Consider the following 23,253-nt stretch of genomic DNA (forward strand, 5'->3'; position numbering starts at 1 on the left):
ATTACCCACGTACCACCGCCGCGTCGTAATTATTCGAACGGACTCGAATGTTCGGAAGATGTTTGATAGCGCTCTAAACATTTAAATTCGCATCGCTCCGAGCGCTCCGCTTGCTCGATTCGTTCGATCTTTGATTTGTGCTCAAGTTTTCGAACTGATCGAGGGTTGCTCTCTCATCGGTGACCGTATCGAGATTATTTTCGATCCTATGGATCGAAATATTTGCTCGAGTGCTTCCATTTTGTTCTTACTAGTTCGAATGTAGATTTTTATCAAACTGTGATTTCTATGCAGTTTTCAATGAAAATCATGGTGATTGAATCATTAATGACCGGTTGAATGTCACAATAGCGTATTTTTACTGTTTGTCTGACATTTCGGGTGCATTTGAATTGTGCAACACATTCTTCAGGAGCTTGTGCATTGTAAACGACAACGTCACGATCATTTTTCCGCATTTCCTTTTTTGCAGTGTCCTTCGCGGTGACCTTGAAACTAACTACCGCTTCGCAGGAGTGTAGAACGATTTCTCTTGATTTTCATGGCAATTTTCATTTAAAACAGTTTTGCGATTTTACAACAGTGGCATACAACAATGTTAAATACAAATTAGAGTGGTTGTGTTGGCATAAGGGTTAATTATACATCTTATGCATGCGAGAGTAGTGATACATGTGTTAGAATGAACAAACAATCCCACAGAAAGTGTTCCATTTTAGATGTTTCTTTACACACATACATAACATTAACAATCGTCATCTTCCTATCTTACAAATATTAAACACTGTTACGCAATTCGTATAACTTTGTTCTTCCTTGAGATTTAAATGGCGGCAGCATAGAATCAGCAGAATTAGAAATCGAGTTCCCACATTTGCGTCACAACGGACAACTTCTCAAACGCGACGTGTACGAGTGATTTCATGCAGTGTAATTAAATTAGCAGTCGTAATAATTAACCTTTAACGGATTTAATTAATGCTTGCCCATTTCAACGTCCGTGTGTATTTTTCCTAACTGTCCTGAAAATCTAGAAAGCGAACCGATAACCAACGAAAGTGTGTCGTGCCTAATAAATCGAGCTCGTGCAATAAATTTCGAAATAGTAGCCAGAGTCAATAAACCGTGCAAACATCCCTATAAGGTCAATCGTAATTAAAGTCTCTGAACAAACGAAATAAATCGTCCCCGCGTGCCAGCCGAGCTGTTAGGAACGATTCAACATACTCGAACGTTTCATTAATTCCTGAGACCGTTCCGAAAACCGGAAGCATATTCGTACCGATCGTTTCACCGGCGGATCATAAATATTATCGAAACGTATCTGTCCACGGAGGGAACGATGATAACACTCCGTGAAAATCAGGGTTCGATGCGGTAAATCTGAGGGAAAGGAAAGGGGGCAGTAAAAAGAGAAGAAGGGGGAGGGGTACAAGAGAGGAACGAAGGGAGAGAGAGAGAGAGAGAGGGCCGGGAATAAAGACGGAAACGGGGAACGGGAGGAAGAACCTGTAGCTAAGGCTGAGCCTGTCCCGCTGACAGAATAGCGATCTATCCGACAGCTCGGTAGATCTTTAATGGTCTTCTTCTCTACTGGATGTACACTGTTTTATACTTTCTTCCAGCTTCTTCTTCTTCTTCCACTCTTCGTTGGTCCCGCGGACCACGCTGCGCCGCGCCGCGCCGCACGTTTCACTCTCGTTCCTTTCCGACTCACGTCGTAAACGTGTCTTTCGTGCAAAAACGCAATAAAGTTCCGCCTTTCCTTCGAGATCAGTCCGGACTGCGGCCCTGAAAGCAGGTGACTCTGCTCCAAACAAGATTCACTCAATGGGGGGTCCTTCGCAATAAAGAAGGAGCACGAGTCTCCGCCATTCTGCGATGGAGGTCGGGCCCTCAGCTCCACGCGGTCCTCAAATGAAATTCGGGCACTTATGCGAGCCCATTGTCATCATCGCCACGTGGAAAACCGTATTAGATACCCCTCTAGTAGACTATTCATCAAAATTGGAACGTTCGTTGTGACACGCGATTCACTTTCTGTGGGACGAAGAGTATCGATCTGCTTGTTGGTGCTCGTAGAATTAATTGGTACAAACATTATCCACCTGTAGCTCGATTTTAACGGAATTTTCATAGATCCTTCAACATCAACCGATCATTCTCAATAACGTAATCTGATACTTTCGTTTGGGATTATTTATAATTTTGAAGGTGTCCGAATCTATCGAACCATGTCAGAAAAGAGCTGAAAAATTTGGCAAATAATTTCTCGTCTCGTAATCTCGCTGATTCGGTGCATCGACCGCGCCAGCCGTCGAGATCTGTAATTAGGGTATCGACGCGACGCGACGGTGTTGTTCGAAAGCGTTATTGAGTGCTGGCTGGGACGCAGAACGGCGGGATAATAGACAGGTGCATACATAGGAACTAAATTGAGCGCGGTTAATGCGAAAAAGTAGTATGAGACTCGGGGAGACAGACGTGACTGCAATAGCCGCGTCTCGACAGAGCGCTCGCGCGCGCCCTTCAGTCTTTTCCCTTCTAGGTTTCCGAGTTTTTCCTTATCTCGGTGTTCGCCTCCATAAAACATCGACGGATGCCGCGCCATTAAAAGCGAGTTCCCTGACTTTGCGAGAACCTAGCCGAATCCCTTAGCGGTCTCGAAATATCTGATAAACGTTTCTTCGTCCACCCCTTTTCGCGTTTCGCGGGGCAACTCTTCGCTTCGCGGCCGGTTCGGAACGATAATCTTCGTGTTTCTTACCGAGACGTCGTGACGGGCGCGTTCTCCATCAGAACAGATTCGTAACGATTACTAATGTATAGCTTCCGAAACGGTTTTTCTGCAACAAGGTGCTCCTCGGGCCCCGACCCATCGGATGTTTCTCTGGCAAACGGAAATTAGCAAGGCGGGGACGATTTAATTTTTGTTCACGCGTCGACTACAAGATGCGTCGTTAAAATTCTACCGGCCGAACGGGACTGCGCCGCGCGCGGTACAAATTAAGTTCAGGTTTCTTCGTTACGATTGTTTCGAGCCCGGTCCCTCGGTCTTTTCGTTCTCGTTTTATTGTCTACGCGGCGGAACCTTCTACGCCCTCGAGGATACCGACGGGGTATATAAGAGTCTTCCTTGAATCGTTAATTAGCCGGAATTCTTGGATTCTAATTACACGCGCAGTTTACGGCTTTATTTAAGCGAAACTGTTCCACCGTTACCCGTAATACCAGCCGATCCCGCCACTAAGCTAGATTGTCGTATCAACGACTCGTCGAGTTATCACCTGCGTAGAATACAGTAGAACTTCGGCAATTTACTACTGAATCTGGTCGGTTATGATCCTGCGACATGTGGAGGGAACGGCGCGGCGGGACTCTACAGACGTTTCAATCTCATTTTAACACCCATCCGTCTATATCGTCAATCGAATAACCGGTTCGTTGTCTTTTATGTTACGATCATTGAAATGATAAAGGTACTACCACGAGAGACGATTGAATAAAATTGAAAAAAACTGGAAAAATTCCATCCTGTTATTTTTATAATGTTACATGTACCAGTCAGTCACATTTAGCGCTTGGTAGATCAGAGTTAATTATTTTTAGTCCACACAATGAATTCTTCAGTCGGAGAATCGTAAATGAATATTTTAGCTCCTCTAAAAGCATTGAAGAACTATTGCACGAATTTGACGGCTTAATTGCTAAGGCTTCCATACCCATGCTTATAACTAGACTCCTGATTTGGTTCATTTATGTAATATGCAGGTAACAAAAATCGGTAATATCGTAATTCTGTATTTATGATTCAGGTGACCGATCCGACATACAGTTTTCTCCTGGAAGTGGTACACAAACGGCCTCAAGATTCAGCTCGACATCATGCCTTGGTTCATCCTCTTTCTTCTTCTGTTAGCTGTGATGGAGGCCTTCCCTCGGGAGGGCACCTGTTCCCGCCTGCCGGACATCTATTGGAACTCCACCAATCCAATGTAAGTCATCCATGGGCCGCAATCCTAACAGGCTAAACACCGTTCTACATTTTTTTCCCGGCGCAATTACCCGCGTGTCCGCGCGCGCACGCGACTGCGAACCGATCCGGGCTCGGCAAACACATCCGGCGCAACGTGAACAAGCGAACGCGATTCGCTGCTCCCGTATATGTGTAGACGTTTATTCGGTAATGTTTGCCGTCGCCTAATATTGTCTCTGTTCTGCTGTACAAACGAACTAGTAACCATTTTTAAGTGTGTACACAACTACTTTAAGTTGCGGCGCCGTGCACGATACAAAGCAAAGACTACGGAACTACGTGTAGCTGCATCCACGAATGGAGACGTGTGTGAAAGCCCCTAACATGAACGAAACAGAAAAACTCCGGGATGGAAACGGGACAATCGTGTTGTTGATAAAACGAGAGAGAAAGAGAGAGCCAGACGTCGCGTAAATAATACTTTCCCGGAAGGAATTCGCCGAATTCTCCGGAATCTCGCATAAGTTCCTTGTCCGGGAAGCAGATTTTCGGTGGTAGCGTGTATGCCTGAACGTTGCCAGTCGCCGGAGCCATCGTATTTACCGAAAACATTACCCCCCCGTTTCACTGGTGCTTGCGAAGAATGCAAGCTCCGTTTAATCTCATCCGAGATATTACCGTGAATGTCCTTGTTCCGAATGGGAGACGACCGCATTTCCACGTTGAGGCATTCCACGAATGGTAACGCGTTTCCGAGCAGAAAGACCTCGAGGTTTCCCGTTGGTAGCTACCGCCACCGCGGCAGGTATATCCTCGGCCAGGCCGCTATAACGATCGCTCGATCTTTATCACTGTTTATCCCGGCATAACGGGGCATCCCTGTCGGAAATTATTTGCCGATCCCCGAGCACACAACCACCCCTCTCTCTGTATCTTCATCGAAACTGATTCTCCCTTTCTATTACACTTCCACGTTCTTGCCGCGGCCGGCCGTTTTATTTTTCCTTCGATCTGCTTCCTGCGTTGTTCGCTCGTTGCTCGCGGCAATTGTTATCTTCAATCTCACTTTCCTGCAGCCGGCCGATCCGAGAACACGCTGCACTCTTCTCTCGGCTAAATATAATAAGCTCGGGAAACGTCGAAAGAAACGTAGGGGGCTGGAAAATGTGTTTGCTTGGATTCTCCGCGGAAAAATACCGTTAAAATGTAGAACGAAGTTTCCCGGCTCGGTTCGCAGGAACACCGAGTTGTGTAGATCCTTTGCTCTTCCGTCGCATAATGTTCATCATAGTTGCTTCAGTTAGTGGGTCATCGAGTAAGGATGCGTTCTATGTATTTGTTCAGAGCGTAGTGGTCTTTCAACGAACAATTTTGTTGAAGGAATGAAGCAAAACTGGAAGCAATGTCTCTAAAGGATCAAGGGCTTGGAAACTGTTACGGTATCAATTTCGTCGGGATAAAAGTTCTCTCTGTCTTAATCAAAGCCTTCGCGTAACGACTCTAAAAAGTTATTTCCGGAACCGTTTCAAGACTTGAGCGGATCCGCGCAGTAACTGTTTCCGGGGAGGGTTGAAAAGGTTTCCGAAGATCTGGGAATTATTCAAAACTTGTCAAGGCCCACTTTATCCCCGGTAAGTGTCGGGACACTTATGGCCGGGGGGGGGGTGGGTGGGGGTGGGCTTTTATGGTCGTTGAATGGGGAGTTTCGGAGGCCGATTCCCTGACCTTTCTCTCCGGCTTTTATTTCCCCCGGTTCGAAGCATTTCGTCAGCAACAGGGAACTGCCGCGCCGCGTCGCGTCTCGATCGTGATGTATCGCCGCGATATTTCTTTCCCTCGAGTCGGCGATACTCGCGCGACCAAGCTGCCGTACGTGTGGATTTTTACTCTTTCCGTTCGATCGGTTTCCTTTTTCTCCCTTTCCCTCTTTCGAGTATACCGCGGAGGGTGGATAGGAGAGAAAAAAAGAATAGAGGAATTGAAAGCCGAACGAGAAAGGTCCGGCCGTGTTCACGCCCCTGCCGGCTTCAGGATGTACGTGCGATGCTGCGGCCGACTCCCTCTCTCTCCTGCTCTCTCCCAGCTATACGGCATTATAAATGTACCGGGTGTGCTGAGCCGAACTTCCAAAATCGATTTACCTAACCGCGTTTCGCGCGCGAGGGTCAAGTGCACTGTTAGCGCAGCGGAACGGGTGCACAATGTGTGTCGCGTGGGTGCTGGGGGAACGCACGGCGACCGGGAAACACATGCGGAACGAACGTATACTGACGTCAAATTGAACGTGGCGACACTTACTGGGATTTTTGGTGAATGTCTTCACAGATGTGTACTTGATTTTTCTCGTAAATCCATCAAGTTCGTGGTTTATTCATAAATGGTAACAAGTTATTACAAATAGTGGCGAATGTATAATGGATTAGAACATAATTGTTGTTTATTTATGGATGAAAATGATATACCAACATGGAAATTATTTACGCCTCGACCCAATGAATGAAACACATAGACATTACCACGCTGCAGAAATTTTTGCATTTGTGATGCATACAAATCTTGAAGAAATTATGAACTACGACGTTTAGTAGAGTATGACTAGTATGTATTTCGTTTCTCGGTGTCACCATGAGTACAAACTAGTTAATTTGTTTACTTTTTCAAACTGCAAGTGCTCAGTTTCGTTAAAAAATGCATAAAATCCGCGGTCCAATAAACAATCACTATGTAACATTCTACCTTTTCGTTTTCGTGAACCGAATCGCTTTGATTTTGTGTTGGAAATTCGGCACTGAACGTGTCAAGTTGACTTCGATACGCGTGCGAATACTTTCGCGTGTCCCGGCGCGCAGCGGGAAAAGGTTTCAGCCCGTCGATGTCTCAATCTCAATACAATAATGATAATGACAGTAATAAAGCGACTTGATTAGCCGGAGGCAAGTGTTGGAATGCTCGCGAACGAAACACAGCGTATCGGTGCACGCGAGAGCGTGTAACTGGCATCGGCAGTTCGAAGAAGAGTGAAGTTTTACAAGCACTAAAAGTTGACTCGGTGTCGAGAAGCAAAGATCGATCTGTCCTCGAGTTTCGTTGGGTGGTTGACTAATGCGGTAGAAGAGGATGGGGGCGAGCTGGGAGGCGGCCGAGCTCGGTTAACGGGCAAAAACCAATTCGTTGTCGACGCGGGATTGAATGTCGAGCGTTGTCGTCCGCGTTTTATCGTCTATATCGGTGGGCCTTTCGAGTTGGGTGTGCGTGTCCGCGTGCGCTCGGACAATGAAAGACAGCGGGCTCGCTTTTTCAGAGTTGGATCTATCTCATCGACACACACCGGGGATGAAATGGTAGCGCGTGTGTCGCCTTTGGTGGCCCCGTGTTAGGCTCCTTGCACTTTATTGTCACCTCCATTGACAGAGCAACTGCTTTGTTTGACGTATGCATCAATTGTATGAAACACGAGCCAAATAAAATTGCCATTCTCTTCTTAACCTTCCGTCGGGAGCAATATGACGGGCCCACATTCAAAAAACATGATGAACCCCTAATTAAGTTCATTTATAAAACTGCTGTTAGGGAAATAGTGCACTTGGTGCTGTCTATACTCGCAGGGTCGCCCTTTTGGGCCCTCCCCAAGGGTGGGGGTGACTGTTTTCGAGGTACCTAAGAGGTACCTAAATGATCGCGCTGTGCCTCTGAGATCGGTTGCGCCCCACGGAAGGTTAACAAGTTTAACCAGGTGAAAATAATACATGGACATTAGTAAAATCTTCTAATCCTTTGACTATTTTCTACAAACGTCTCTGTGTTGTTAAGGGAAAACCTCGAGAAACTCTGAAAAATACCTATATATGTATAAAAGTGTAAACCTTGCCGAAATCGAATTCGTACAATTTTAGCAGCCGGTGACCGAAGAAAACCGACAAATCATCGGCGACGTTAACAATTTCGCTGCAACGACTGCATTATACGTCTCATTAGCCCCCGGACCCGCAGTCCCATTGTGTTACCGTATTTGAAACAATCCGCATACCACCCGTCGCCGACGCCGCGCCGCGCCGTTTCAGTTTTCCGCGGGAGCTTATTTGGATCGCGTCTAGCGTAACACGATTCCGAAGTCCCATTCCCATTTATGTTCCTCCTTTGGTAAGAATGCCCGGTGTACAATTTCAAGAACGATACCGAACGTAACCGTGGTACACATAGATAGGATCTCTTTCCCATAGACAAGTCCAAGTGCTTCGGTAATTGCCGCGGAATAATGGAGAAATGGAAATTCCGTTGGCCGACCAGTGAAACGAGATGGACGTCCGAGATGAAACACCGTGACATCCAGGCGTAGAGACTCGGTAATTTATCTCGAACATTTTTTTCATGAAATTCGAGCAATTTTTTGAGGATGACACTGCACTGTCTCTCGCTCTCTCTCTTTTTCATCCCTCCCCCACCCTTCTCGTGACCTGAACGAGAAGAAGGGGATGAAAGACATCCCGCTGGAAACTTTAAACCATCTCCGTTACGGATTCTTTCGGCGAAATTTTCTCTCGAACAGTGAATCCTCCGACTGTATGGTAGTTGCATTGAGACTGCTAGCAAACTATAAAGGAACCACCACACGCGGATTGCTCGGGCGCACATACACCACGCATCAGTGTATACAGCATTGTGAAGTGTATACAATTTCGTGGAAACTCGGCGGAGCACAGTTTTATTCGTCGTAAAACGAGAGAAGTTTGACTCTTCGTTCTCGGGCGACCCTCCATCGATCTCCGCGAGTCCGATCTTTTGTCGCATACACGCTTCTTTCCGATTATTAGTATGCGACTCGATCTGTCGACTCAACCCGGTTAACTCGTCGATCGTGGTTGCAGTCAGGAATTTCTCATTTTCTTCCGGATCCAATAGTTCTTTCAATTCGTCGCACCGTACGGGTATAAGCATTATGTACATTTTATTTGTGTTGCGTTACATCTTCGTCAGCATTAGTCGAGAAATCATCAGGTTGAAAATTTAATAGGAGTATCGGAGGCAGAGCTTGCCCGAAGACATTGATGTCTGTCTCGAACGTCCAATTCTACTTATCGATCTCTGCGACGCGCGACGTAGTTTAATAAATTCGCATGAGATCATTATTGAAAATAATGTGATTAAATCGCTGATTAAAACACGTCAGGAACAATGATCTACGTGGAAGAATTTCGTTCGGTACACCGAATTAATTATTTCATGAAGAGTCAACGATTTCTGGCGGTAGCATGGTCGCAGGGAACAATCGGTACAGTCTTCCCGGCAGCCATAGGCCGTTCTATAGCGCGTTTAACAAACGGCAAATGCTCGACGTACCGCAAATAAAGGCGAAGCCTGTCCGGTTTGAAGCGACGCACGTCTGACCATCGAAAAAAATAAGGAAAATTGGATATTTGCTTTATCGCCCCCGACGCGACGCGACGCGTCGTCTCACTTTCGGCTTCTCTTGGTCCCCTCGGTTCTGGTTTCCCCTGGTTTCGTGCCCCGTTTCCTCTCTCTCCCCGGGTTCCCTCCCCCGAGGGCCGGCCCCCAGTGGCTTTCAATGCGATTGATAATTTATTTAAGCATCGCCACGTTAAATCATAACTACCGTCCGATTCGGCGAAATCAACACTGCCACGCTGTGGCGGTCGCTGCGGCTGCCAGGCATTAGTCCATTGTTCGATTTTTAATTTAACAGCGCGTCCCACCGATCGATTTCCTTCTATGTTTGCCCGAACACGGTGCGCGGTCATTGTCGCTCAACTAGAATAATTATCAAACGATTCTCCATCGAAGCGACCCACTAAATTTATAAATTCAGCAATGTTCATTCTTCGTTATCAGATTGTGGATTTCAATAATAAAAATTATTTGCATCGATTGCATTGAACAAGAGCCAAATAAAAATTTCATTGTTCTTATACATTGGAACTGTTACAAAATTGCACCCACTTGTGTTATTATTAATTACGTCTGGTTATTTTAAAGTCCAAGAGAGTGCAGCTTCCTTTTACTCACAGTACAATACATACTTGGCACATGAAATGGTTAATTGCAAATAGCCGATTTTACTAAAAGAAGAATACTCGATGGCGAAACGGTAATCTCTTTGGAATAGTACTAATCCCAGACTTCTTTTTATCTTTCCACTATTTAAACAATTTTTATGAACTAAATAGTTGTCTGTTGAATCGTCTTTAGTAATTTAAGAGCTTAAAAAGCTATGAGTATCGTCGAGCAGAAAATGGTAAAAATTCGGAAACGTCCGTGGCACGATGGTCGTTTTAAAACGCGGGCGGCCGATATTGTGAATTTACGATGAACGCGAGTTTTCCATGCGCGGCACGGGCAGATTCGTTTCATTTAACCGAAGAGTGCTTTCAGCGCTTGTAATCGAGACCTTCGGTGACGACTAAATTACGCGTTGGACAAATTTGTATCGGAAATACAAATACTTTTTATAGACTCCGATCTTCCGTTTCCCCTATCGATTCCACGTTACCTAGCAACCAGGCCCCGTGTATCGAATCACATTATCTCGATTCGAGAATGGCACTGTAGCACCTGATCGCGGAATAAACCTTGCCCTGGGAACGAGCGCTGCTTTACTTTTCCATAACGTCCCCTTGTTATTACTCTTCGCTAAGTTTCTTCGCGCGAGCTGTCTGTTGCTTACACGTATTATATCGCGAGACACTCCACCGATCCTTCTTTTTCTTCTGACTTGTTCCGCAGGCAAATCCTTCCGTAGACCCGCTTGTTCCTGCTTGCGGAACTGATAAGATTGTCTTGTAATCCAGCCTGATCTTTGGAAATGTTTAATTCACCTATTTTTAATCATCCTATTTTATCAACAATTATTTTATCAAAACTTCAACAATTGATTAAATCATCCGATTTTTCGATGATTCCTTTACGACGATTAACTTCATCAATCGATTGTATCAATCGTCGATTTTTCGACGATTTCTTTTTTTAATCGTACACATTAATCAATCAACCATGATTAAAATTTTAATCGATTAATGCCCAACTCTGTTCTACATAAAGTTGTCCTTTTTTTAGGGTGAATATTTTTCTAAAGTAATGGTTGCATCGTAAATTCGTAGGTGTACGATGCAATGAAAATCGTTCGCTCGCCTACCGTATCATTAGGCCATTGCGCAAGACGAGCAATTACCACGAAACATTGCCCGCTTATATCACTCGATCGGAGTCGTTTCATGTGATTGCATTATTTGAGTACATTATCGTACATGGGGGGCATGGCTGGAATTTCTACCAGCCGCCACGAAATTAGTACCCGGTTCCTGCGCCGTTCTAGGTCTAATGCGCCAGTTCGAATGGCTGTCACGCTTCACCTTGTCGTCCAGCCGAATATTCGCTTCGACGAAAATTTCATGTTAACCGGCGTAGTTGCTTTTTGCGTGGTATCCACGAAAACACGTGGGCATTCGTCAACTTATCCCACCAACAAATTACGTATGCGAACGTGTGGACTTTCCATAAAATATTTTTATCACACAGACCAATGAAAGAATCAACGTTAATCTCGAAGAAGTAGATTCAACAATATATACAAAATCCAGGGATAAATTAAAATGAATATTTCTACGAAATTCTTATCGAACATCTATCTAAAAATTGCAATAAACGCCGAACACGTCGAAAACTCGATCGATACTCGAAACTATGGACAGGTATTACACAATAGTATAGTTCCCTATTGTGTTTGTCCGATCAAAGACCTAGGAAAATAGCATGGCCGGCTTTCGATGCAGTTCTGCGTGCACCTTTTGTCGCTGATGTGTTACAGCGTTACACGTCGCGCGCATTCATCGTGGTTGTTCGACAAATCCTCCTCGCGTTTATATTATGTGTATAACATAATAATTTCCAGTGGATTTCCAGGGATTGGTTTGTACCCGGAATAACATGTTCTAGCAGATGATACGTTCTATTTCGCGCGTAGCCTGTGACGAGAATCGCGCAGACCGATTCAACAGGAGTTGCAAAACAGCAGAGTTTAACTGGCTACTCAACAATTTCATAAGATCAAATTAATTAATTTAATGAAACAAGAATTCGAAAATTTTCATATTTACGATACAGAGTATTCCCTTAATTATATTATCACAATAATTTATTATTAAATCTAAATACATGTTTATTAGGATGTTACTATGAGATGTCTGATTTTTCACAGAGACGTTAAAACAAGCGTAACATTTTCCTAAATAGATCTTCTTCACCAAAGCGAGCATCATTGCGGTCAACATAGTACTCCACCATCTCCGTTTACAATATCTTCATATTCCTGAATTATTTGCTAATAAAGAACAGGAATATAACAAAAAGTAAATGGAAAAACGAAATTGTTATCCGAACAGCCTAATAGAGCCCAGTGCCAATAAACGAATTGTATTTTAGAACATCAAAGAAATTTTTATTTTACAGGGTCTGTCCGGATAGTAATGCGACCACATTTAAAAAAAAATCTATTAAACATATGGGTACAAACATATGGCCTTCCAAGAAGCATACGAAGCATGGAAATCGCACTGGCAAAAATGTGTCGACGCCCAAGGATCCTACTTTGAAGAATTTTAAACTTTTGCACTCATATATTCAATAGATTAAAAAAAAAATGTGGTCGCATTACTTTCCGGACAGACCCTGTATGCTCGATGAACCTAAGTCATTCAGTCAGCTCACCCATAGGCGCATTCACAATTTGCCGATTGTGCAGCGCACGCATCGGTTGTGTTTCCACGTGCACGCGGCTCGTAGGATGCGTTTCGCAGCGCGTCCACCTTCTTCTCGCTGCCCGGGTTCGGTCGGAATACGATGAGATTAAGGTACAAGCTTCCTGCCGGCAATGAATTATGTCCCAGCACGGCGCGCCGCTCGCGGAGATGTTTCTTCGCCGGTATCGCGCCGCGCCGCGCCGGGTCGGGTCCGTACCCGGACCCCTTACGTATGTTACTCGGCCGTAATGGTAGCCGGGGCCGGTACCATCCCTTTCTGGACACTAATTCACGCTCTCCGCGCTCTCACGAATAAAATTAACGTTGCGCCGTGAAGAATCGCGCGACGATTTTCAGGCAACCCCTCAGCCGGACGACTAAATTATTAGGGGACTGGGACCGGAGGACTCGGTTAAATTGTTTCCTTTTTTCTCGCTCAGTCTCTCTTTCTCTCTCTCCTCCAGTCTCGTCTACACTCCTCTCTTTCCGTCCGTTCTCCGCTCACCTTTATTTTAATTTTCGGCGCCGGGAAGATTAATGGGTTTTTTATTAATACGAAACACGCGGAGAACGGTGATTTATTGCGCTGTTTGATTACGTCGTTAGCGGTTCTGCAAGGTGTGGGATACATAATGCATTATGTAATTTGAATCGAAATTCCTCCATTGATCGCGTTAATTTCCCTGATAGCGTTCGCTGAACGAAACCAGGCGACCGACCGGCTGTCCTGTGGACCGTTTCTGTGAAGCATGTCGTGGAATGGGTTAACGTTTTCGGTAAAAATTCATGTTCACAAGACAATTGCTTCAAATCGTTTCTGAAATCCACTAGCAAAGTTTCAGTTTCTTAATTTGAAACATCCTCTACAAGGGTAGTTTTATATGTACATTATATACATATAGCTAAATACGTAATACTAGAATCAGATTCTACCAACCCAAAAATCTCTGAAACTGTTCTGTTTCTAATGAATAGATTGCGGACTTGATGCACTTATAACAAACATGAAGAGATACAATGTAAAACAGTAAAAAAATTAATCATAATCGAGAATTTCGATACACTGTTTCGAACATATTAATGGTATTAACCCGTTGCTGTACCATTTTCTTTGCAGTCACAGTGATTAACCATTTGCACTCGAATGGCGACTGTAAGACGCCAGTAAAAATGGCCACACCATTATTCAAAACAGTTTCAATACTATTAAGTTCGTCAGTTTTCTATAAATTGTGAAAAGCTCAACTGTTACATGTGTGAGAAAACTGGTTAAATTTCATGTGCACAATGTAAAAAAGATCACATAGAATAAAAATGATCTGGGTCGAAAGAAATGATTTTGTGTTTCGAATTAAAATTGCTTCGAGTGCAAAGGGTTAAAACGTCTTTATCCCGATAAATATCGTAGAGGAGAAAAGAAAATTTCTATTTTTTCTATGGCTACATTTACTTTAACGCATAAGTATTGGTCACAAACGAATCAAATTTGATTTCATCTAAAAAGAAACGCGTAACATTCATATTTGTTAGACTTTATCAAAACCTTCGTCGCGAGTCTGATTCGTTAAAATACGGCAATGGGTTAATCAGGAAGATAAATTTTTGCTTAGATCTTGTAGCTAGCAATCGATGCATGGAAATTTTATTTTGCATAAAACTGTTCAGTCTAGTAATTTATAATGTGTCGGCGTAGCCACGATCGACGTTGCTTATAGCGCGCGTGTTGTAGAATATCTGGTCGAATCGATCCTCGGATAGATCCGATGAAATTAACCGCGCATTGGGAAAGAATTTCCCGAGGAAAATATTGGCGAGTGGGCTTCCGTGTATGTAGCCTATATATATCAGCTGCCAATAATATCGGAAAGCGATACAGATATTTGTATAGTTTCTGTAATCGAGCACGGTCTTCTGTCCCAGCATTATCGAGCGCGTCGCGCCCGCTTGACAATGGTATTGGTCGTGAAAAGCGTCGCCGCTGAGTTATCCCGGGACGTATTTAAAATCTATTTACACGTGTTACGCCGCGCCGGCCCGTAATCATCCATTAAGCGAAGACTAATTCTAACTTTTCAATGGTACGTCCTCGATTTACCCAGCGAAATTATTTCCCGCGGTCGCCCCGCGGAACTTTAAACAGGAATCGATACTTTATCCGCCGGCGATTGTTTAATAATCCGTTGAAAATCGATCATTAACGGCTGATAGATTTTTATTGGACTTAAACGGTCTGCTAAGCGGCTGGCTCTTCGATGCTAAGAAAAATAGCTGGTTAGCCTCGCCATTAACATAATCCAATAACTTCTTTTCGGAGGTGTTGTGTCAAAGAAAATTACTGAATCTTGTATATTCTAAAAATAATTAATAATCCTCATTTTCGGTACTTTTTAATTCTCGTATGTTTTCCGTGATAATTTAATCATCTACCTTTTCTAGATATGTACTGTAAGATGTCTCGTTTCTTCGTGACGTCGTGAGACAAAAATATGACTATACGAATGATTAATTTAAAGAGGGAAGGAAAAACGCGTAAAGTAGAATTCTAGGATTTAATGGAAGCATTTCGCGCACAAGGGAGTCAAAAGAAATTACGGGGCTCCTTTTTGACTCGGAACAGGTGGAGCTATAATTGTGTTCGGTTAAACGGGCAATTATGTTTATTCCCCGGCAAGTGGCTGTCAGATGAATGGATGGCTCTTGTTACTCTCGAATGCGAGGGGTTAACAGTCTCGAGCAAGGAACGAACGGAAGAAGAAGAAGAAGACAAATGTAATATGATTTACAGCAGCTTCTGCGTTTGTACACGCGATTCCCTTGTCCGTGGGCCCTGGGCTCGTCGTGAAATCACTCTGCCTCATTACAGCTGTAACACGTCCTACCGACGACGTGCTGGTTCCCCGCGTAATTCTACGAACGCATTGTTACACGGTATAGACTGACGTAATTTAATTCGTGGCTGTGTGCGGATCGTACGCGCCGAGAGGACACGTATATGTATAATCGTACACACGTGCCCTAATACACGCGGCATGCTGCTGAGACTGCCGCGCCGGTTGCTTTACAAGCACATACCTTGCCGATCTATGAAATGGTCTCCCAGCATCATACAATGCAGCGACCTCGTCTCTGCCTCCTTCAACCACCTCCACCTCCACTGCCTTGCACACTGGAAATAAGATGCAGTCTAATGTCATGGTAATGAGTCTAATTCGATTCACAATTAGCGTGCAACATTGCGATGCCTGTGCTCAACGATGCGTAATTGTACCCGAGTCTTCGGGCCCACCGACTCGAAATAACGCTGTTATTTCAATCATAGTCCGCCGAGCGACGCGCAATGTTGCTACATCCCCTGTTCGGTTCTCTCAAGGATAATAAACACAGTCTTACGTACAGTAAGGAGCGAAACTGAACCAATAACCACAAGTTTTGTACAAATCATTATTTATATTGCTAGGAATGTAGAAGAATAACAAGAAATCAACATTATAATTATTTTAATCATAGTTAGAAGTAACTTAAGAAATTTTTTTCAATAATTAATGCACGTGCCGATGCACACTTCGATGCTAAAACGCTTGACAATTTTTATTTTGCATGAACAGCCACAGTCTACTTGTCACATTGTGGTCAAAAATCAAATTAGACTGAAGAATATTGATGTACATAGCAGTAAGATTAAAATACCTATTGGTTACATTATGAGTAGACGGTGGATCTTTATGCAAAATAAACATAACAACTTTAATAGCTGAGAATTAATGCAACAGCATTTTTCAAAGCTTTTAACGTTTTCACTATTTTCTGTTCCACCTACTTACTTTTCCCATAAATGCATAAAACCCGCAGTCGAAATTACGAGCTTATAATTAATCTGGAGGGATTACTGCTAAATCCCCCGCTAGCGTAATCTCGATTTTATGTTTAGTTCTAGTTTCAGTCTTATGTTAGTCGGATTGAAAGCATAATAAAGTTTTGCGCATATTCCACGTGAATGTTTGAAGCGCGAAGGGTTTTTCGGTGAAATTTCAGAGTGTTTTCTAGCGGCGATGGTAGCTCCGGAAAATTGATAAGCAACCTGCCAACGCGTCAACGTGTCAGTCAACGAGCTACCCTCAGACAAAGTATATGTTTCTTAGCGTCCGTAGTCACGAACCAGGAGATTTTGCCTGCGCACGGGGTCGGTGTCTGGCGAGTTCTCAACTTTCCGCGATGCGACGAGATCCGAACTTCCATTAAGCAGTTACTTAAATGTTCATAACGGCTCAGCTTTCATTCGATGCAACGGCCTCTGTTCGACGTTTCACGGTCGGAATCTGCTCCTCGGGTACGCGTCGCAGGGATGCTTTCACGCGCACACCCTTTAACTTGCGAAGAAGTGAAGCACTTGGATGTCCGATATCGAAATATAGATTTCCCAGTTTTCACATTTTAAATGTCGATAGAAATAATTTATTGCCGGTATTCGACGATGAGAAGTTTCTTATCATTACGCTTGTCGGTGTAGTTATTTAACTTTTAACTGGAGGTTGGACAATTTCGATCACGCTGCAAGTTGTTCAACACAGTCCAATAATTTCTTCGTCGACAGCCGCTTAAAAAACATCGAGCATCGCTTCGAGTACAGCGTCGACAGACTTCCGGTAGACAAAGTATCAAGAATGCTTCCACGGGGATCTGGCGAATGTTCCACTCGGTTCCCGGGAATTGTTCTCGGTGGTCGGGTGTTTTTGCGTGTCCGGTGACTGGCTAAAAGTATTGACACCTCGCTCACGTACCCTTCGGATAACTTCATCTCCGGATTCGCCGGTCGTAGTCGCGCACGACTGTGTAATGATCGGTGCTCGCAAAAACTGATTCTCTTGCGGCGAGGCGTGGGTGGGAAGATCGTCCAAGTCCTCGGCACAGGCCGAGGAAAAAAAAAGATGAAGCAGAGCTGATCGCACGGGAACGGGGTTTGGCAGACAGACGCATAGTCTGTGTATCATGGATATAAACCCGCACCGTGACGCCGCGCCGCGCCGGCCTGATGCTTGGGTTATAAAGCGCAGCTGACGCTACGTATAATATATTCTTCTCTTCTTCTGCACGCCCTGTACTCGCGTCTTTCTCCCATATTCTCCCTTTCTCTCGGTCTTTCGAACACGCACTCGTACACCCTTCACCGACGCGACAGCGACTAGCTGCAGCAACCCTGCCTCCCTCGGCCCGGTTCTCGTTCGGTCTAACTGTCCGTTTCACTCGGCCAGAGTGGCCCGTAACCGATACGTTGGAACGAAGGTGGTGTCGTCACGGTTGGTCGAAGACGAATGAGATTGCGAAGTTCGATACCGCAATTAACGGAGCTTTGCTACGAAAGGCAGGATCGGAGAGTTCATTCGTCCCCCTCTACCCACCCTCCGACATGTGTAGACGTTAAATAGAATAATACGTCAGAGATCGCTGCTCTGCCGCGGAACTGGTTCCCCGTGTTCCTTGTATACTACGATATTAGTCTCGATGACGTCGCTTCGCCTATGTTGATTTCTTCCTGCAGCATCGATGCACGATGTTCATTTCGATCGTCCAGTTCAGAACATTAAGTTTAGCCAGAATTTAGCTAGAATTCTAGGACAACTCGCTCCGATAGTCACCGTTGGGCACGAAAGGGGTTTTAAGAGGTACCCGCGGAGGAATACAAAATTTCTCGGCGAACTTTCTCGGGTGGAGAACGTGCTCCACTTTCCTTCCTATTTTCGTATCGGCCGCGTTACAAGAAGTTCGAGCACGTGTCGACCGATTCGAAACGATTCTCCTAGGGGTAAATAGGGTAGGCGGTGCGGTAAATAATACATTTCCAAGCGCGAGGAGGCGTGCAGCATCTATATCCGAAAATATGGCTTTTATCGAGACCCGACGAAGAATTATCGGATATTTCGGCCAGGTGTACGTGAAACTTCGACCTCGTGCGGGAAGAGTAAGACCGCGGATACGGGTCAGAGGGATGAAACGTGGAAGGGAGGACCTCCGATAAGCCGAAATGTTTTCGTAGAGGGATCTATTACGGGGTCGGACGTAAGACAATTCGTCCTCTCATTGAATATTTCGTACAGCCGACTCGCTGAACAGAATCTTGGGTAGACCGAGCGACCTCGCGCTGTCCATTGTTGGCGGATTACACGAGGATTTCCCGAGGAAATTGATACACTGTTTGTCCGCGTGGCCGCTATGAGGTTCGCGGGATCCTCAAACTCCTGGTAACTTGAATAACCATTTCGGAACTGCGGCTTGTTATCCGGATCCGTTTATATCCCACTTTTCTGCCCGCCTTCCACTGTTGCATTACTCCATTGAAAACTCGATCGCTGTCCAAATAATAATTTTACACAAATCATTCGGTAACGAGATTATTTACGACGCTTCCATGTTTTCATCTCCAGTTCGCGCCTCTGATATTTCAATTTTTCCTTACTCCCGGATTGTGGAACGTTTTCTCTCAGCCCTCAGTCTCATTTATACATTCTTCAATCACGAATTTACATTTTATTCGTCGAATTGAATTCTTGTTACCAAGTACAACGCTTCCGACTAATCTTTTCTGTCGCCTTATAAATGTGCACTTGTAATAAGAGAGGGAGATAACGAATGAAACACAGACCACCGGCGAAAGTGCTCGCACAATCACATTTCTGTTCATAAACCCGTTGATCGATCTTCCGCAAAGCAGAAACATACGTTGGCGCATCGGCTCTCGCACGAAACCTTGCTGCTGCTTCCGTTTATCGCGGTTCGCAAAAAACGTGTTCTCGTTTCGAGCGTCATTACCATGTCTGAGCGATACAAGGCCCAGTGCGTTAAACGACGATGTTATTTCGTAAAATGAAATAAGGGAGACATTCATACCGATCCTGGCCCTCCGAGCACCGGGATTCAGTAATGACTGCAAAGTTTCTGCTCCCCCCTCACCCTCCCTCTTTAACGTTGTCCCTCTTTCGCCGTTTCTTTCCCCGGCTCTGTTCTCTGATTTCCCTTTATCTCGAGAAAGTTTTCTCGGCGGATCTCAATCTCAACGAACGCGCGTTTAATAAAATCTCCAGGGTGAATCGAAATTCCTATTCTCTTTCGTGAGAGACTGGGTTTAAGCGACGCGACGCTACACGGTGGAATAAGAATATAGGTATTCCGTCCGTTCTAATTAATTCTCACGACGCACGTCGCGTTCGGTGTGCGTTACTAAATAGACACGATTCATCGAGTATTTCGTCTCACGCCATTAGTTACGAAACGAAATTGGAGGGGTGCGTTCTGTCAGGCTGGGCCTGCGCCTCCAAGTATATTATCGACATTTGGCGCACCTATCCGATCGCCTCGGCAGTTTAGAAGTGGCCGTTAGCCTTGTTCGAGAGATTAACTATCGTCCTGGTTTTCGTCCGGATTGCTTTGGTCACTTTAAGATCCTCGAATACTTCTTTCCGGCACGGTGCGCCCGAAAGAAATCTTTCCTCGATACTTATGCCGGAATTCAATTACCGAACTCTGAAACGGTGCTTAACTCACCCGGAACTTCTGCTGATCATTTTATCGTTTTCAGAGATGAACCGTCGCCTACTTCCGCCGTGCAGTTCTTAACTGGAACACGAAAGATTGCAGCCATTCGTTATTTATAACACGGACGTCTCTTATTTTCTCTCATATCATCGTCGTTCGTGATTTTCGCGTCTCGTATTTCATGTTTAAGAAAATACGAACTGCACTGAGACTCTCTTCTTATTTCAATCATGTCTGAAATATTTATTCAAGTTCCTTTTATCTCACAATACACCTTCTGTCCCAAAAATAACCGGAATGACTACTTTAGCGAAAGTAGTGGTGCCATCTGTTAGTCGGATATTGATTTATGAATCGTGAGCGTTTTTTACTAACCTGTAACAATTTCATAACATTTCGTTCAGTAGAAGCCAAGATACGACGCATTTGATGATAGTAGTTTGTGTACATCGGTCGAAAAATGAATAAGGATACAAAGAATCTCCATTAAGTTCCCCGCGACTATTTTCTGTTCCCGAAGCTGCATTTGGCAATGAAAGGAAATCGTTATGCATCAATCGAAGACATTCAACGGTCAACGACGAGTAATTTCAACACCATTCCGATCAGCGATATGAAAAAGTAATTTGATGCACTTCTTGAACGTGCGAATCGCTGTATTTCTGCCAACGGAGAATATTTCGGATAAATAAAAAGATTTTTTAACTACTTTTGATTCTGTATAGCCATTCCGGTTATTATTGGGACAGAGGGTGTATACTATATGGTAAAGATTTAATAAAATTTTCTTTGATTTCCATGATGATAGAAGAACGGTGAAGTGTGCGTGGCGCAAAAATGATGTGATTGCATCGAAAGGGTTGAGTATGCATCCCCATAGATAGCATGTCGGTCTATGGAGACCATCGGGACCGTGATCATATCAAAACAGATGGGAGTTACATTTAATCTAGTCGCGCGAGCCGTCTCAATGTGTCCTAACCTAATTCCACCGTCCCTTGATGATTTCATAGAGACAGGGGTTTCTGTGGGGGTGTATGGTGTCGCACACACACACGCGATGCGGAAACGCGGTGCGGCACAGCGCCGCATGCTGTTTCGCGAGAGCATGCATCGGTGGTCGTGCAAAAAGCAGCCAAGTTTCGCGTAGCGTTAATTAAGCTCTTAAGTGTCGCCGGGATATCCCTACACGAGTGTGTACTTGCCGGTAACCCTTCACGATCTAAAATTAGAATTTCATCGCTCATAATTATATGGAAAGTTCGTGTTTCATTTTCCCGTGGCCGGGACCGTGGGTCTAGCGCGTACGGAGAAAGATATTAACTTGTCGTCGCGCGGGAAATTATTTTATTTCTGCGACGACTCCGCGCGGCAAGAACTTTTAATCCGGCCGTTGATTATATTTTTTTTCTTCAACCGCGCACAGCAGCGGAGAAACGTTCCGTGGAGCGGAATGGAAAGCATAATCGTTCCGCGAGGGTAGTTATTAATTTTTTTTCGGGGGGGCTATCTTGCCCCGGTGAAAGCCTACGTTTAAGTGTCTTGCATTAGCGCTGAACGACGAGGGGGCGAGATTTCACGAAGGGGCGCGGACAATTTCGAATTTCTAGCTCAACGCCTCTTCTCTCTCTTCCTCTATCGTTCGACGTTCTTTGCATAACGCACGCTCGGCCGGCGTTTAATTACGAAATATGTATTTAGCGGACCGAAAGGTGCACTCTCCAATAATTCATTATCAAACAAGCACATAGCACGTTGTCGGTAAAATAATGAGCGTTTGGCACGTTCCCGTTTTCGAACATTCAAATCACTTTATTAATTTGAATTTCAAACAGATATCGAGCCGCGCAAAGGCGTGCCTCCAATTAATCCGAGAGTATCCTAATTAGGAGTGGCCCGGGGGGGGGGGGTGACGCTCGGTGTCTTGAATTTCTTTGTCGAAAAACAGCGTCGATTTCGCGCGAGCGTTCTCTCTGTGACGGGATATCCTCGATTTTCGTTTTCCAATCCTGCGATCGCGATGCCCGCTGCCGCGACGCAACGCACTATTCCATTCGAAAAGCTCTGCTTGATCCCGACAGCTTGGAGTACGCGTGTTTTCATCAAAATCCATCCTGTCAACTGGGTCAAGCTGCGCATTCCGCGAGTATCTTTTTTTCCGGCGTCCATTTTGATTCCCTCGTTCTCAACTTTTGCTCCCGTTTCCTCTGCGATTGGCAGAAAATTGCGTTATCAAAAATGAATTTCTATGCATCCGCGGTACATCGTCAGCGCCGCCTGTTCTCCTCTGCTTTAATGCACCCGGCCTTTTTTTTTCTTCTAAACATATTCCGCTGCAGCGTGCACCGGATGCGGTGCTTGCAACTCCGCGATATTAAATTCGCACGTGTCGGTTCCGACTAATCAGTGCGTTTTATGCATTCTGCGATGTTTGCCTGTGTTTTCTGCGATTGACATCGACGATGCGATGTAGTCCAGTGTTCAATTCCTACGCTGTATTTCTCGGTTGTCTGAACCAAAGAGGCGTAACTTGGTCCCGCGGATGTACAGAGATGCCAGTCTAGCGATTAATTGAATTTTTGAAGTCGTCTCGTCGAGAGAGATCCGGCATAGAGCGCGGAACAGGAAGAGTGAGGCTGAAGTCAGTCGTCAAGTTGGTAATCATGTAAATCCACAAAGACCGGAATCGCGAATAGACGTCTTGGCTGGATAAGCTCTTTGGTAAGCTTCGCCGAGAAATGTTCCGAGCTCTGTCGGCTTCTCTTCCTCTGTTCGAGCAGCCTCTCCGAATCTTCTTCACCTGTACCTCCGCGGGTTCGCACTTGTCCCGACTTTCCGTCTTGTGTAAACGGACCGAGAGCCGGTAGTCACCGGGCCAATTACACGATGAAGCGTGTCCGGACAATGAAATTAACGTCGTCGTCTCGCGTTGTGTTGGTCCGAAAGGAAATTGGCCGCGACGCGGAGCAGTGGTTAATCGAGACGAAAAGAAACGACGTT

At 44.9% G+C, this 23,253-nt stretch overlaps 1 protein-coding gene across 5 annotated transcripts in view; it reads left to right on the forward strand.

Moving 5' to 3' along the window:
- The window catches only part of LOC143207601 (uncharacterized), a 717,548-nt gene that overhangs the window by 3,331 nt on the left and 690,964 nt on the right, over positions 1 to 23,253 (forward strand). For all 5 annotated transcript variants that reach the window (XR_013008700.1, XR_013008701.1, XR_013008699.1 and 2 more), the window contains exon 2: positions 3,816 to 3,995. The gene's annotated coding sequence lies outside the window, so the exon portion shown is untranslated. The remainder of the gene's footprint in view (positions 1 to 3,815; positions 3,996 to 23,253) is intronic.

This window comes from Lasioglossum baleicum, chromosome 3 (assembly GCF_051020765.1).
Source record: "Lasioglossum baleicum chromosome 3, iyLasBale1, whole genome shotgun sequence".
Lineage (NCBI taxonomy): Eukaryota > Metazoa > Arthropoda > Insecta > Hymenoptera > Halictidae > Lasioglossum > Lasioglossum baleicum.